The following is a 15,039-nucleotide window of genomic DNA, read 5'->3' as shown; positions in this document are numbered from 1 at the left end:
TACAGAAGTATACCAATGAAAACAGAGATACTTCTCTAAACCAAAAGGGCTACCCAGAATATGTCCATATTAGGAAATTCTGACCTCAGAATCACCAGGCTGAGCCTGATAAGCTTCTAAGTTGCATTTTCTTTGCTTGTACTCAAACATGAACTTTTATGAACACAGTTTAAATACACTGAGCAGAAAACCCACCATTAATACGTTGCAACATCATGCTATTAATCAAGGAAGTAATGGAGTTAGGTTTACCCTCCTTGCCAATTTTTAAAAATTTTGGTCTCCAAAATTCAACTCTCCAACTTATTCATCCATCCATCCATCCATCCATCCATCCATCCATCCATCCATCTTTTTAGGGCATCTTCTTGCTGTATATCTTTTTGAGGACTTTTACCTTGGCAAAGAGAGCAGGACCAAGATCTCCTTAAACAGTTAAGAATCACCTGAGGCTTTAACTGCAGCATAAGAATGTGACTGATCACCCTGAGTCAGATGGGAGGAACAGTGAAACCAGTAGCTGGCTCGAGTGACTGTTATAACCCAGGTGAAACCCAGGAAAGGAGACCAGACAGACACACCTATATTGGTCATAGGGAACCATCCAGTACCTATCATTTAGGACCTGGTATGCGGCAGAAGCTTTCCTAATAACAACGAAGAGAGCAGTCATTTCAGTTTGCCATGTTAGACTGGTAGTATTCTATGACCTTTCTGTTCCTGCCAAAACAAATTGAGCATTATTCAAAACTTCACTAATAAAACTGCCTCAAATGCCACTGAGGTTATTTTTATCAAAGGGAAAAAAAGCAAATGTTGGTTCAGTGTGTAGGTACACTACAAAATGTACTCTCTGGCCACCAGGTGGCATCACTGATTAATAAAAGTTAATGAACTCCGTCACCATCACCCAAACACGAGCAGCAAAAAATTAACTGGAACACAACATACTATGTGCAACTTTCAGGGATATGCAAGTTACTTTTTTTTTTTTTTTTGGAGGAAGGTCTCGCTCTGTTGCATAGGCTGGAGCGTGCAGTGATGTGATCAATGCTCATTGTAGCTTTGATCTCCCGGGCTCAAGTGGTTGTCCCACACCTCAGCCTCCCAAGTAGCTAGGACAACAGACCTGTACTACCATGTTGGGCTAAGTTTTTGATTTTTTCATAGAGAAGAGGTCTATGTTGCCCAGGTTGGTCCTGAACTCCTGAACTCAAGTGATTCTCTCACCCTGGCCTCCCAAAGTGCTGGGATTATAGGTGTGAGCCATGGTGCCAGTACAAGTTAATTTTGTTCTCATATAAAATGCCCAAGGTCACCGGGCACGCTGGCTCATGCCTGTAATTCCAGCACTTTGGGAGGCCGAGGTGGGCAGATCACGAGGTCAAGAGTTTGAGACCAGCCCGGCCAACATGGTGAAACCTCCGTCTCTACTAAGAATACAAAAATTAGCCAGGCATGGGGGTGCATGCCTGTAATCCCAGCTACTCGGGAGGCTCAGGTAGGAGACTTCCTTTAACCTGGGAGGCAGAGATTGCAGTGAGCTGAGATCGCGCCACTGCACTCCAGCCTGGGCGACAGAGCAAGATTCTGTCTCAGGAACACCACCACCAACAAAAAATGCCCAAGGCCGGGCGTAGTGGCTCATGCCTGTAATCCCAGTACTTTGGGAGGCTGAGATGTGCAGATCACTTGAGGTCAGGAGTTTGAGACTAGCCTGGCCAATATGGTGAAACCCCATCTCTACAAAAAATATAAAAATTAGCCAGGTGTGGTAGCAGGCACCTGTAATCCCAGCTACTCAGGAGACTGAGGCAAGAGGATTGCTTGAACCCAGGAGGTGGAGTTTGCAGTGAAACGAGATCATGCCACTACACTCTAGTCTGGATGACAGGGCGAGACTGTCTCAAAAAAAAAAAAAAAAAAAAAAAAGAAGAGAGAATGGATGAGGACCCAATATATACTATATCTTGTTGGAGATCTAAGTTTTCTGTATAAGGGTTCCCAGGGAGCCTTACCACCACTCATTGATTACCTAATCAATAAATAACCAACTTAGAGCAGAAACTAGGCGGAAGTACTGTTAACCATTACTAAAAACTAGTCATCTGTGGGAATCTGGGACTTTTTGCATTCAACACCCAGTCAGATTCCTGGACTGTGCACTGAGAAATGTTTGGCAGCAAAGCACAGAGGAAATGAGTGTATAGGAGGGATAACATTCCAAAGTCAAGTGTTTTGAATTTGAGAACATGTCTTGCTTTGTATTTTTCAGATTTCGTCTTTCCTCCATAAATATGTAGTGGGATCAGCAACATATACAGAATTATGGGATCCAGAGAAAAGTAAGTCTATTCAATATGCCTTTGTAAAATTTTACGAAGTTTCAGATTTTGTGAGAAACAACCTAAAATTAGCCTGACTTGTGAAACAAAGTACTGATCATTTTAAATACCAAAAACAAGCATCAAGTACACTTCAAGGCAGCTTGGTGAAGTGGTCAAGAGCCCTTGCTCTGGAATTAGAAGACGGCCAGATGCAATGGCTCATGCCTGTAATCCCAGCACTATGGGAGGCCGAGGTGGGAGGATACAGCCTGGGCACACAGTGAGACCCATCTCTAAGTCTTTAGATGATGATGATGATGATGATGACAATAAAGACAGAAATGCTTACTCTGCCTGGTCCAGCCATGTCTAGTCGAGGCATGGGACTTTGGCCATGCCCCGTAGCATTTTTTTGTGTTGATATCCTCATACATAAAATAACTAGGTTGAACAAGAATGAAAACTGTTTTCATTCTAAAATATCATGAAATATATTTTGTCCAATAATAAAATAAAAAATGAAAAATTTGAAAAATTAAATAATGAGGAAAACTTAAACTATGAACACCTCTTTGAGAAAAACGATTACTAAACTATTTCCTTGCTTTTATAAATGCTTGATTTGACTTAAAAACCATCCTGGGGTATATCATACAGTGCTTAGATATTCTATTAGCTCTTTAGTGCATTTAGTTTGTTTTGCCTATTTATATAAGTAGGATGGCAATACATCCTAATTTCCCCATATGATCTTGCCTTATACCTGCTGTCCAGGCATAATTATAAATACTGTCCTCTTTTACTTTTGTAAGTTAATGGGTTTGGATTATAAGTAACACTGATTAGTACCATCAGCTGCGGTGGCTCATACCTGTAATCTCAGAACTTTGGGAGGCCGAAGTGGGCAGATCAACTGATGTCAGGAGTTTGAGACCAGTCTAGCCAACATGGCAAAAACCTATCTCTACTGTAAATACAAAAATGAGCTGGGGGTAGTGGCGCACACCAGTAATCCCAGCTACTAGGGAGGTGGAGGCAGGAGGATCGCTTGAACCCAGAAGGCAGAGGTTGCAGTGAGCCGAGATTGTGCCACTGTACTCCAGCCTGGGTGACAGAGCAAGACTCTGTCTCAAAAAAACAAAAATAAAAATTAAAAAATAGGCCAGGCGCAGTGGCTCAAGCCTATAATCCCAGCACTTTGGGAGGCCGAGGCGGGAGGATCATGAGGTCTGGAGTTCGAGACCACGCTGACCAACATGGTGAAACCCCCGTCTCTACTAAAAATACAAAAATTAGCCGGGGGTGGTGGCATGTGCCTGTAGTCCTAGCTACCCAGGAGGCTGAGGCAGGAGAATTGCCTGAACCCGGGAGGTGGAGGTTGAAGTGAGTCGAGATCGTGTCACTGCACTCCAGCAAGGGCGACATATTGAGAGTTCGTCTCAAAACAAACAAACAAAAATTAAAATAAATAAATAAACAAAGCATGCTTTCTTCCATATTTCAGATTCTTTCCTTGGGATCAAGGAGAATAATTTTTTTTTGCTTCATGATTTGTGACATAGAAAAAAACTAAAGTTAAAAAAATTTTTAGGCTGGGCATGGCGGCTCATGCCTGTAATCCCAGCACTTTGGGAGGGTGAGGGAAGTGGATCACCTGAGGTCAGGAGTTCAAGACCAGCCTGGCCAATATAGCGAAATCCTGTCTCTACTAAAAATACAAAATTGGTAGGACATGGTGGTGTGTGCCTATAATCCCAGCTACTCGCGAGGCTGAGGCAGGAAAGTTGCTTGAACTCTGGAGGCACAGGTTGCAGTGAGCTGAGATTGCACCACTGCACTCCAGCCTGGGTGACAGAGCTAGACTCCATCTCAACAAAAAAAAAAAAAAATTTTTTTAAGGCTGGGCGCGGTGGCTCACGCCAGTAATCCCAGCACTTTGGGAGGCCGAGGCAGGCGGATCACAAGGTCAGGAGATCGAGACCACGGTGAAACCCCGTCTCTACTAAAAATACAAAAAATTAGCCGGGCGCGGTGGCAGGCGCCTGTAGTCCCAGCTACTCAGGAGGCTGAGGCAGGAGAATGGCGTGAACCCGGGAGGCGGAGCTTGCAGTGAGCCAAGATCGCGCCACTGCACTCCAGCCTGGGCAACAGAGCGAGACTCCGTCTCAAAAAAAAAAAAAAAAAAAAAATTTTTTTAAATTATTTTTGAGTGCTTGATACATATCACAAAAAACCTTTCCTAAAGGGATGTGAAAATTTTAAATATAAATATATGAGAACACCAGTTTTAGTAAATGCTAGTTTTGTGTGTTGTAGTTTTTTGTTGCTAGTAAACTGATAATCTGTTTTATTTGATATTTATCCCTCGAAGGACATGATACACCACGATATATTTATTATGTGCTTTTTTTCTAAGTCATATTTATTCATATTTTTAGTCTAGATGTCTATTTTTAGTATTTGTACTGAAATGAAAATTTCCTAAAGGTACATTTTCTGATGTGCTATTTGCCTTTTTACTTTGACTATATTTTAAACTTTTATAATATTTTAATGTTACTATATGGTGCAAAGGTGCCTCAAAAGATAAAATAAATAAAATAAAATGAAAAGTGTCAATATTTTCATTTACAGGCTGGGTGCTGTGGCTCACCCCTGTAATCCCAGCACTCTGAAGCAGGCAGATCACTTGACGTCAGTTGTTCGAGACCAGCCTGGCCAATGTGGTGAAACCCCATCTCTACTGAAAATACAAAAAATTAGCCGGACGTGGTGGTGGGCACCTGTAATCCCAGCTACTAGGGAGGCTGAGGCTGGAAAATTGCTTGAACCCAGGAGGCGGAGGTTGCAGTGAGCCAGGGTTGCGTAACTGCACTCCAGCCTGGGCAATAAGAACGAAACTCTGCCTCAAAAAAAAAAAAAAAAAAAAAAAAAGAAAGATATATATTCCTTTATAATTGCTTTATTTTTCTGGGCCTACAAAACTATCTTTCCTCCTGTTCATTTTAGAGTTTCAATAAATAGCCGATTTTATAATTCTTCATATTTAGTTCTGATTCTATTTGTAGTATATATATTAATGTAGGGATCTTGATTGGTTTTTCAAATTATTGTTATTTTGAGATGGAGTCTCTCCCGTTGCCCAGGTGGGAATGTAGTGGCATGATCTTGGCTCACTGCAACCTCCGCCTCCTGGGTTCAAGGGATTCTCCTACCTCAGCCTCCCCAGTAGCTGCGACGACAGATGTGTGTCACCACGCCCAGCTAATTTTTGTACTTTTAGTAGAAATGAGGTTGTACCATGCTGGCTATTTTTCAAATTATTAATAGGTTATTCAATAAACAATCTTTTCTTTTCATATTGTCTTGGGTTTCCTACTTTGTCATACATTAGATTCCTATAAACACAGTCAATTTCAAGTTACTTCCTTATTCCATAAAGAATAATTCTTTATAAAAAAATCAATAGATCTATTCGTGCAGTGGTATTGTGTAACTTTAATTGTTGACGCCTTAGAATATGTATGGACTGGCATTTGCCTCCCAGAATTATTATTTAACAATGTACATATCCTATTTATTTCTATGCACAACATCATTTTGACAAGTAATGATAAAACTCCAAAATTCGAAGTTAACTATAATGAGAATATGTAACGTCATGAATATATTAGAAGCTAAGTAAATGGTACTATAGTATAAGGTATCATTTTATGCACAAATGCTAAAACTGTGGCCTTCCTGAGGACAGAAAGCCTGATTTTAATTATTGTTATAGCCCCTGCACCTAGAACAAGATCTGGTATGCTGGGCGCAGTGGCTCACACCTGTCATCCCAGCACTTTGGAAGGCTGAGGCAGGTGGATCACCTGAGAACAGGAGTTTGAGACCAACCTGGCCAATGTGGTGAAATCCCATCTCTACTAAAAATACAAACATTAGCTGGGCGTGGTGGATCACGTCTGTAATTCTGGCTACTCGGGAGGCTCAGGTGGGAGAACTGTTTGAACCCGGGAGGCAGAGGTTGCAGTGAGCTGAGATTGTACCATTGCACTCTAGCCTGGGCAACAGAGTGAGACTCAGTCTCAAAAAAAAAAAAAATTGCTCTGGCCTTTGGCGCTAATTCTTCTGCTTCTCAAATACTCATTCAATTCTAGTCCTTGACTATGTATGTGGCCTAGAGCCACCTCTTATAGAGGTGGTGCTTGCCTAAGTTAGAAAATGTGACCTCAGGAGGGGCACAGTGGCTCATGCCTGTAATCCCAGCACTTGGGGAGGCCAAAGTGGGCAGATCACATGAGGTCAGGAATTTGAGACCAGCCTGGCCAACATGGTGAAACCTTGTCTCTAATAAAAATACAAAAATTAGCTGGGCCTGGTGGCATGCGCCTGCAGTCCCAGCTACTCGGGAGGCTAAGGTAGGAGAATCGCTTGAACCTGGGAAGTGGAGGTTGTACAGCCTGAGCAACAGAGTGAGACTCTGTGTCAAAAAAAAAAAAAAAGAAAATGTGATCTTTCTGGGCTCTCGCGTTGCCTTTCTGTGAATTAGAAAAGGTCCCTTTCCTGGGCCAATGCACCCCCTCCTCGCCAGAGAACAAAACATGGCAAGGAAAGTGCAGGCTGGATTTGAAGCACAGGCAGACATCCTTGTCCAAGAATTATGTAAGGAAGCCCTGGTCTATCCTAGACTTTGACACAACCCTGGTCCTGAGGCGGCATCCCCACAGAACTCACAAACGAAACCCAACTCCAGGCTCATCCTAAGGTAAAATTTTGACACAGATCTCATGATAGATGGTATCTCCCTAGGTCCCTTTTTAATGGGATAGTCCAGCTAGGCATATCCAGAATGTCCTAAGGAGAGGCAAACTGCAAAAGTCGATATACACTATTTTGACTTGACTTGTCTGAAACTGCCTTTCTTCAATTTTTTTTTTTTTTTTTTTTTTTTTTAAAGACAGGGTTTCCTTCTGTTGCCCAGGCTGGAGTTCTATGGCTCACTGCAGCCTTGACCAACCTCGACCTCCTGGGCTCAAGCTATCCTCCTGTCTCAGCCTCCCGAGTGCCTGAGACTACAGGTGTGTGCCACCATGCACGGCTAATTTTTTTTTTTTTTAAAGAAGCGAAGTCTCCCTATGTTGCCCAGGCTAGTCTCGAACTCCTGAGCTCAACGGATCCTTCTGCCTCGGCCTCTCAAAGAGCTGGGATTATAGGCGTGAGCCACTGTGCCTGGCCTGAGACTGCTCTTCTTAGTGGATACTTTCTCTAGTAGCTGCCAGTTTATTAAGCAGGAATCTTAAGTGTACGGAAATGGCCTTGGCACAGTCAAGCTACACTTAAAAGAAGTTCTTACCCATATTTGGTTTGTACCACCCTGAGTATCAACAAGCAAACTTAGGTTTAGGGAGATAAGCACATTTTATTACCCAACAGCCAAGCGAAGAATAAAGCAAATATAAGTACCACAGTTCAAATTTGACTAAAGTTCAGTGTTTTCTCCAACTGAAACAGGTCCTGATGAGAGCCCCTGATTCTGACAAAAACTGCCAGAGAAACTTTAGCAACACATTCTGCTTGCTATAGCTCTGCCAAGACAAGTCCCAGCAACAGAGGCATTTGGCTACTTGCAGGAAATCTGGGTCAAATCTGCACTTAGAATTGGAAAAAGAATGGCTTTGTAGCAATGTCCATGGGTAGAAATCGGGGTATCTGCAAATCTGGATGGCAAAAAGAGGCACACAAACAAACCCATCCTATTTTCACTAACCTCTAGGTGAAAAATAGGATTTTCTCCCATCATAAATGGAGGTGCAAACCACAACAGTATCTGTGATATCTGTGACTTTATCACCACAGATATTTTTATAGCATATTACAGTTGTGGCAGACATCTTACCCCTCTCAGCTCTCTTCCCACCCCTACCTCAAAATCATGGTAGTTATTACATCTGCCACCAGATCTTATTTAATGCAGTACTAAAGAAGTAAAGGCATTAATTACTATGTCACAATTAAAAAATATTTTATTACTGTGATTGTGGTATAGCAAAAAAAAAAAAAATTTTTTTAATAACTGTACTTCAGCCCAATTGGTTTCCCTTTAATCTTATGTAATTTTTTCAGCACTTAAAAAAAATTATTCTGAGAAGCGCTCATAGGCTATATCAGATTGCCAGAAGAATCCAGGCACAAAAAAATTTAAGAACCACTGTTCTACAGAGAAACTAAGATTACATTTAAAAGCTCTAAGCTAATAAAACAGGTGGATGAAATGTGCTACCCTTGATCTTAGCCAAAAGGCCAAGAAGTGATGATGAAATGTGCTTAGCTCATATGCCCTAAACACTTTCCATAGCATTAAAATATTTCATGGACGGCTGGGCGTAGTGGCTCATGCCTGTAATTCCGGCACTTTAGGAGGCTGAGGTGTAAGGATCTCCTGAACCCAGGAATTCAAGACAAGCCTGGGCAACATAATGAGATCCCATCTCTACAAAAAAAAAAGAAAAAATTAGCTGGGTATGGTGGTGCATGCCTATAGCCACAGCTACTTGGCAGGCTGAAGTGGGAGAATCTCTTGAGTCTGGAAGGTTGAAGCTGCAGTAAGCCATGATCCTGCCACCACACTCCAACCTGGGCAACAGAGCAAGACCATGTCTCAATAAATAAATACATATTTATAATGTTGTGGATACCTGGATACAATTTATTCAATACTATCTCTCAAAATACTTTGTTCACAACTACAATTAAAAATGAATTCCTTCTCACCAAACGCCACCAAGATGGTGTTCAGGCGCTTTGTGGAGGTTGGCTGGGTAGCCTACATCTCCTTTGGACCTCATATTGGAAAATTAATTGTGATCATAGGTTACTGATCAGAACAGGGCTTTGGTTGGCGGACCTTGCACTCAAGTGAGGAGGCAGGCCATGCCTTTCAAGTACATGCAGCTTGCTGATTTCATCCTCAAGTTTCCACACGGTTCCTGCCAGAAGTATGTCCCACAAGCCTGGCAGAAGGCAGACATCAATACAAAATGGGCAGCCACAAGATGGGCCAAAAAGATTGAAGCCAGAGAAAGGAAAGCCAAGATGACAGATTCTGATCATTTTAAAGTAATGAAGGCAAAGAAAATGAGAGACAGAATAATAAAACATCAAGTAAAGAAGCTTCAAAAGGCAGCTCTCCTGAAAGCTTCTCCCAAAAAAGCAGCTGCTGCTAAAGTTACAGCAAAAAAAGATGACTGCTGTGGGCAAGAAGGCTCCAGCCCAGAAGGTTCCTGCCCAGAAAGCCATACGACAGAAGGCAGCACCCCCTCCAAAAACTCAGAAGGGTCAAAAAGCTCCAGCCCAGAAAGCACCTGCTCCAAAGGCACCTGGCAAGAAAGCATAAGAGGCAATTATAAAAAGTAATATGGTTCTTTTTGAAAAACAAAAACAAACACAAACAAACAAAACAAAACAAAGGCCAGGCATGGTAGCTTACACCTGTAATCCCAGTACTTTGGGAGGCTGAGGCAGGTGGATCACTTGAGGTCAGGAGTTCAAGACCAGCCTGGCCAATATGGTGAAACCCTGTCTCTACTAAAAATACAAAAAAATCAGCTGGGAGTGGTGGCACATGCCTGTAATCCCAGCTACTTGGGAGGCCGAGGCGGGAGAATTGCTTGAACCTGCAAGGTGGAGGTTGCAGTGAGCCGAGATCATACCACTGCACTCTAGCCTGGGCGACAGAGTGAGACTCTGTCTCAAAAAAAAAAAAAAGAAAAGAAAAAACACAACAATAACAATTAGCCAGACATGGTAGTGGGCACCTGTAATCCCAGCTACTTGAGAGGCTTTGGTGGGGGAATTACTTGAACCCAGGAGTCGGAAGTTGTGGTGAGCTGAGATCACACCACTGCACTCCGGCCGGGATGACAGAGTGAGACTTGGTCTCAAAAAAAAAAAAAGAAAAAAAAAAAGAATTGCAACAGAACAAGAGCAGAGCAAATTACAACATGATTTCTGAATTCTGAATAGTATTATCTTCCTAATTTACATGGATGGAACTGCCTTATATCAGAGACCTTTGGGTTCGTTAGAAACCAGATAACTAGATTCCTTGGCTGGAGTCCAGGACAGCCCTACTTTTTTTTTTTAAATCAAGTTCTGCCTTAGAGAAAGTGTTAAAATAACTTTGATACATACAATTAACCCTAGATTTTAAAATAAATACTTGCTAAACAGAAGTTTTCCGTAAGGGTTTTTAAAAAAGAGTCATCTATTAGCGGCCAGACAGGGTGGCTCACGTCTGTAATCCCAGCACTTTGGGAGGCCAAGGCGGGTGGATCACGAGGTCAGGAGTTCGAGACTAGCCTGGCCAATATGGTGAAACCCTGTCTCTACTAAAAATACAAAAATTAGCCAGGCATGGGGGCACGTGCCTGTAATCCCAGCTACTCAGGAGGCTGAGGCAGAAGAATCGCTTGAACCCAGGAGGCGGAGGTGGCAGTGAGCTAAGATCGTGCCACTGCACTACAGCCTGGGTGACAGAGCAAGACTCCATCTCAAAAAAAAAAAAGTTGTCTATTAATTTAATTATGATCTTTTTTATGTGTGCTTGTTAGCCTGTACATAGCTCAAATTTATAGCTTCAGAACACTATAACAGATGTTTTAAATATCTCATTTTCTACCAACATGAGAAATCCTAGATTTCTAAAACCTAGAGGCAGTTAACATCATCCTAGACTAAAGGCAAAGACAACAAGAAAAAGTAATATAGTATGCTGTTAAACTAACCTTTTATATAACATAAATATTTTGAACAAGATCAAAGAAACCACCTGATCCACATTTAATCAAAGTTCAAAGAACTGTTTTTCCTCTAAATACATAAGTGGAAAAGACTTTTCAGAGGAATTTTTAAATTCCTCAATCTTATATTTTCTCTATCAGCATCCTTACTGACTCAACACCAATGTAATAACCTTCCACAAATGAAAGGCTTTTTACTGAAAAAAAAAAAAAAAAAATTATACAACATATAGCACAGGTAGAGGGAAAAAGACTAAAAGGATATGTGATATCCATCTCTGGATGGTAGAAGATGCAAAGAGACTTTATTTTTTTCATAATCCTTAAATATTTTTATATGTACAAAAGATCACTTCAAAGACAAAAAGTGACCCTTACAAAAATACATCACCAGAATATACTTTCTCAAACTGAATGAGTATCTTTTGTGACTGCTACTTGTACTAAAGTCTGCCTCTGACTTTATTTTTTTGAGATAGGGTGTCCTGCTCTGTTGCCCAGGGTGAAGTACAGCAGGCATGATCATAGCTCACTGCAGCCTCGAACTCTTGGGCTCAAGTGATCATCCTGCCTCAGCTTCCTCAGTAGCTGGGATGACCGGCGTGTGCCACCATACCCAGCTAATTTTTAAATTTTTCTTTTGTAGAGACAGGGTCTCACTATGTTGACCAGGCAGGTTTCAAACTCCTGGGCTCAAGAGATCCTCCCAACTCAGTGCTGGGATTACAGGCATGAGCCACCATGCCCCGCCCTGCCTCTGCCTTCAAGGGGTTTACAATCTGGTGGAGAAGATAAGGCACAGAGCCATGGTATAATTAAACAACTAAAAGATTCAGTCACAAGACAAAGGGCAAGATCAATACAATTTTTAGGAATTGCAAAGGAGAAAGCTCAGTGGGGACCTGAGTGACTGGGCATGACCTCAAAGAGGAAGACTGTAAACCCCATCAGGGTAGTGGCTACCACTGTGTTGTCTGCCAGTGTATATGGGTGTCTAGTGCAGGACCAACATATATAAATATTTGTTGGTGGAGTGATTAATGGAGGAGAGATTCTGGTTTTGAAGGACAGCTTTCAGGAGACAGCGAGAAACCTACTATAGCTAGACCAAAGGAAAAGAAGGTTCAAGTAATTCTGGGTTATAAATTGTGGTCTTTATACCAGGAATAAGAGGGTTTTCAACTTTTCTAATAAACAGAATGAAAGTGTATCCTTGGAAGATAAATTAGGCAGTAACTGTACTAGGCTACATGGAGGTGTGGTGTAAGAGGTAGCATGACCACCAGCAAAATATTGCTATAAAATGGCATGAGTTTAGAAGGGCCTGTCCTGGAGCATAACAAAGAAATAGAAGGAGCAGAAACTAGAGGTGGAGGAAAATTTGCTGGCAGATTCTACAGGGAGGAAAGAGAAAAGGGGAGGATTTCAGTCCTTTCCATAATTTTGTGACTGGATGACTGAAAGAATGCTTTTAAACATTTATTAATCCATCCGTCCATCCATCCATCCACCCACCCATCCATCCATCCATCCATCCAACACTCATTGCTGCTACTGTATGGAGATTCTCGACCTTATAAAAAAGAGCAACTCTCCCTTTCCCTAACTACACCTTTCAGTTGACTGAGTCCCTGATGTGTTCCAGGATCTATGCCTGACACTGGGATAGGATAATAAAGATGGTCTCTACCCTGAAGAGATGAGAAAGATAAGCAATGGTGTAAGTTAAGGCTGCTCTGATAGCAGTGTCTATTTTCTTCCCCTTCTTCCCAGCTTCAAATAGGATCCAGCCTGATAAACTGGCCTTGAGTAGCCAATACAAAAGTAAAATTTCCAAGTTTTTTTTTTTTTTTTCTGAGACAGAATCTTGCTCTGTCACCCAGGCTGGAGTGCAGTGGTGCAATCTCAGCTCACTGCAACCTCCACCTCCCGGGTTCAAGTGATTCTCCTGCCTTAGTCTCCTGAGTGGCTGGGATTACAGGCGCATGCTACCACGCCCAGCTACTTTTTGTATTTTTAGTAGAGAAAGCGTTTCACCATGTTGGCCAGATTGGTCTCCAACTTCTGAGCTCAAGCAATCTGCCCACCTCAGCTTCCCAAAGTGCTGGGATTACAGGCATGAGCCACCGTGCCCAGCCAAAACACACAAATATTTAGGCTTAAATTACATAAATCAATGATTTTGTTATACAACTATATGCATTCTTTTAGATCTGGATTTGAATTGATCTTAAAAAAATACTAACAAGAATGTAGGTATAAGTTTTTTACTACAATGCAGGAAGAGATTGCCTAAATAGAATACCCTATAGAAATCTAAAGTAAGTACAGGAAAGAAAAAGCTGCAAGACAATAACATGGTTATTTGAACAGCAGTGATAGACTGCTCTATCTGGGAATTTCCACTGATTTTTTCTAAAAGGATTCCAGAAGAAACCATCTTATCTTATCATCTATGCATTATCTCAGTGGGAGGCACAAACCTACTTAACATTGAATCAGGAGTACTGACTCCTTCCCCTTCTCAGCCTGAAACTTAAAGTTGCCAGGAGTTGCCTCAAATGAATGAAGTACCACTCCTGTCTGCTCTTGTATATACTGTGCATTTGGAATCAATCCAAACTCCAAAATGGAAATAAAAGTACTTACCTCACAAGGTTGTTGGAGGATTAAATCATTCGAGCTTTATTATCCAAAGTAATTAACATGTTTGAAAGATGCAAATTTAAGACTTAAAATCCAACTTAAAAAAATCTCAGGCTGGGCCCAGTGGCTCAGGCCTGTGATGCCAGCACTTTGCGAAGCTAAGGTGGGATGATCACTTGACCCCAGGAGTTGGAGACCAGCCTGGACAACATGGGGAAACCCTGTTTCTACATGAAATTTATTAAAAAAAAAAATCTCAGGGCCCAGACAGCAGTACTTTCATAGCAACAGTAGACATATCTTGCAAAGTAGACAGTAATCAGAACATTACAAAAATCAGTATTAGAAAAATCAGAAATTTTTTTTTTTTTTTTTTGAGACGGAGTCTCGCTGTGTCTCCCAGGCTGGAGTGCAGTGGCGTGATCTCGGCTCACTGCAAGCTCCGCCTCCCGGGTTCACGCCATTCTCCCGCCTCAGCCTCCCAAGTAGCTGAGACTACAGGCGCCTGCCACCACGCCCGGCTAGTTTTTTGTATTTTTAGTAGAGACGGGGTTTCACCATGTTAGCCAGGATAGTCTCGATCTCCTGACCTCGTGATCCACCCGCCTCGTCCTCCCAAAGTGCTGGGATTACAGGCTTGAGCCACCGCGCCCGGCCGAAAAATCAGAAAATTTTAAGTAAAAATAAAAAGCATCAGTTAACAGGATAGATCACTTAAATACAAAAATAAAAAAGCCAATCTTTAGTATTGACCTGCAAGGTTATAGGAATATCCTTAGGATTTTAGGAATATAGGTGCTTCAATTAAGCTGTGTAGGCTTGGGAGAACATTTCACCTTTCTGCTTGTGCCTTTCTTTTTAGGAGAAGATATCATCTCTAATACACCTTAGATCTCCAAAACGTTGTCTCAATGTCGTTCTTTGAACTAAAAACATTTTGGCTAATGAGATTTTTTTTTTTTTTTTTTTGAGATGGAGTTTCGCTCTTGTTGGCCAGGCTGGAGTGCAATGGCGTGATATTGGCTTACCACAACCTCTGCCTCTTGGGTTCAAGCAATTCTCTTGCCTCAGCCTCCAGAGTAGCTGGGATTACAGGCATGTGCCACCATGCCTGGCTAATTTTTGCATTTTTAGTAGAGACAGGGTTTCTCCATGTTGGTCAGGCTGGTCTCGAACTCCTGACCTCGGGTGATCGGCCCGCCTCAGCCTCCCAAAGTGCTGGGATTCCAGGCGTGAGACACCACACCTGGCAAGATGTTTTAAACCTA

General features: G+C 42.0%; 1 protein-coding gene and 1 pseudogene across 2 annotated transcripts in view; one reads left to right on the top strand and one right to left on the bottom strand.

Moving 5' to 3' along the window:
* LOC105483682 (FYVE, RhoGEF and PH domain containing 6) overlaps positions 1-15,039 on the bottom strand; it is a 132,768-nt gene that overhangs the window by 35,976 nt on the left and 81,753 nt on the right. The gene's annotated exons all lie outside the window — the stretch shown is intronic.
* LOC105483681 (large ribosomal subunit protein eL14 pseudogene) lies at positions 9,113-9,720 on the top strand (annotated as a pseudogene).

The sequence above is a fragment of the Macaca nemestrina genome, chromosome 10, assembly GCF_043159975.1.
Source record: "Macaca nemestrina isolate mMacNem1 chromosome 10, mMacNem.hap1, whole genome shotgun sequence".
NCBI classification, from domain to species: Eukaryota; Metazoa; Chordata; class Mammalia; order Primates; family Cercopithecidae; genus Macaca; species Macaca nemestrina.
The sequence above is the reverse complement of the archived record's forward strand: the minus strand, read 5'-3'. Positions and strand labels throughout refer to the sequence as shown.